The following is a 2099-nucleotide window of genomic DNA, read 5'->3' on the forward strand; positions in this document are numbered from 1 at the left end:
TTCATTTTTGTAGTTTTCTTCTGTTTCTCCTTTCCGTTTCTTGAGCCCTGCCTTTCTTTTTATATCAGGCAAGAGATTCACTTAAACTGAAGGAAGGGAATTGTGAGAGAGAGACTATTTCTGCCCCAATTTCAACTTCTGGGTTCAGATATACTTCCCTATGACCCACCACTTTAACACTAATTTATGTTTTAGCTTCTTAGTGAATAGCCGATTTGTAGCTCATCAAAATACTCTCTCCTCCTCCAAGACATAAACTCTACTATGAAGTTCTCAGCTACAAGTGGCTTAGAGGAGAAACTGCCATTTCCTCCAAAACAGGCTCTTGCATACTCAAAACTAAACAGTATACAAACGTCTTGCGTTGAGTTCCTAATATTGGCAGAATATTTGCTCTCATTGTTGTTCTAGATACATGTGTTTGGTGAGTGAGGGGCGACAGAGGTGGAGATGGTGCTGTAGGCACCTGGTATAAACTTGCAAGCTGAACGCCACACAGAAAGTCCTAACAGGGCAGGCCGGGCAGCATTCTGGGTCCTGTAACACTGGATTGGGAAGCGAGTCTGCGGGAGTCTCATCCAGGGCTGGCGGCGTCCAGCCACCCTGGAGGCTTGCTGGCCGGAGGTCCTGGGCGGCACCGGCAGCGGCGCCTGGGCTCAGCACACATCATTCAGGGCTTTGTGGGCAAACTCGGACAGGATGAAGGGTGCCCGATGTACATCAGAGTTGTAGTATTTCAGCTGTATCTGTTCCACCTGCTTCTGCGTCAGGGGCTGCACGGGCTCCAGGAAGTTGGTGCTTGGATTTTTGCTGCACAGTATGAAGCCAATTTGGCAGCTGGGGTAGGTGGGGATGGTGCAGTAAGCGTAGCCGACCACCGGGAAGAGTGATTTGCAGAACTGCCGCATCACCTTGATGAGGTCCAGGTGTAGCCACTGACACTCGCCCTGGCAGCAGAGGATGCCACCCTCCTTCAGGGCCGTCTTCATGAGTCGGTAACAGGAATCCTTGAATAGACTCTCAGCAGGGCCCAGGGGGTCTGAGGAGTCAGTGATAATGACATCGAAAGCATCCTGGTTCTGTTTCATGAACTCAAAACCATTATCCACATGTAGGATGAGCTTTGAGCTCGAGTAGCCAATGGCCATGCCCGGCAGGAACTTCTTGGAGACTTGAACGACATCCTCGTCGATCTCGCACTGGACCACGGACTCCACGGAGGAATGCTTCACCACCTGCCGCAGGACACCCCCATCCCCGCCCCCGACGATCAGCACCTTGCGTGGATTGGGGTGGCTGCAGAGGGGCAAGTTGGCTATCATCTCCTGGTAGGAGAACTCGTCCCTCTCTGTGCACTGGACGACGCCATCCAACACCGGCACGTCGCCGTAGCTCTTACTGCGGAAGACAGGGATATCCTGATACCGCGAGCACTGATGGTGTAGCAGCTGCTCCGCCTGCAGCGACAGGGCCTGGCCGGGCCATGCGCTGCACGTCTAGCGGAACCAGATGGCGGCGGGGCCGTCGGGGCCGGGCTCCATGGCTGGCAGGCTGGCGGGCGGGCAGACTCGAGGCCGGAGCAGCGGGATTCCGGCCCGGGACTGCAGGTAGCGCAGAGCCGCAGCACAACGGGACCAGCCCCACCCAGCGCCAGCGCCTCGCCCTAACCCCGCCCGTGCCCTACCACCACCGACGGGGCGGAGCCTGCTGGCAGGAGCGAAACCCGAAACCTCTTTGCAGAGGCCTTTGGTATCTTTTTATCTCCTAGCCATTTCTTATCATTAACATTCTACCCCATGTCTCCAGATCACTGTGTCACTTCTGTGTGGCATAATCCCCTCCCAGCACTTCTGGGAACATCCACTAGAGAGCACAAGCTGTGCTGTGCCCACTTACCAAGCAAACACATTTAATACAAAATTATAAAAATGAGGGCTTCCCTGGTGGTGCAGTGGTTGAGAGTCCACCTGCCGATGCAGGGGACACGGGTTCGTGCCCCGGTCCAGGAAGATCCCACATGCCGCGGAGCGGCTACGCCCGTGAGCCATGGCCGCTGAGCCTGCGCGGCCGGAGCCTGTGCTCCGCAACGGGAGAGGCCA

General features: G+C 55.5%; 1 pseudogene across 1 annotated transcript; it reads right to left on the reverse strand.

Annotated features, from left to right (window-relative positions):
* Positions 1–656: 656 nt before the first annotated feature.
* LOC309978597 (spermidine synthase-like) lies at positions 657–1541 on the reverse strand (annotated as a pseudogene). The gene has a single exon. The product of its transcript is annotated as a spermidine synthase-like (transcript).
* Positions 1542–2099: the final 558 nt, after the last annotated feature.

The sequence above is a fragment of the Leucopleurus acutus genome (genome assembly GCF_964270905.1).
Source record: "Leucopleurus acutus genome assembly, chromosome: X".
Taxonomy (NCBI): Eukaryota; Metazoa; Chordata; class Mammalia; order Artiodactyla; family Delphinidae; genus Leucopleurus; species Leucopleurus acutus.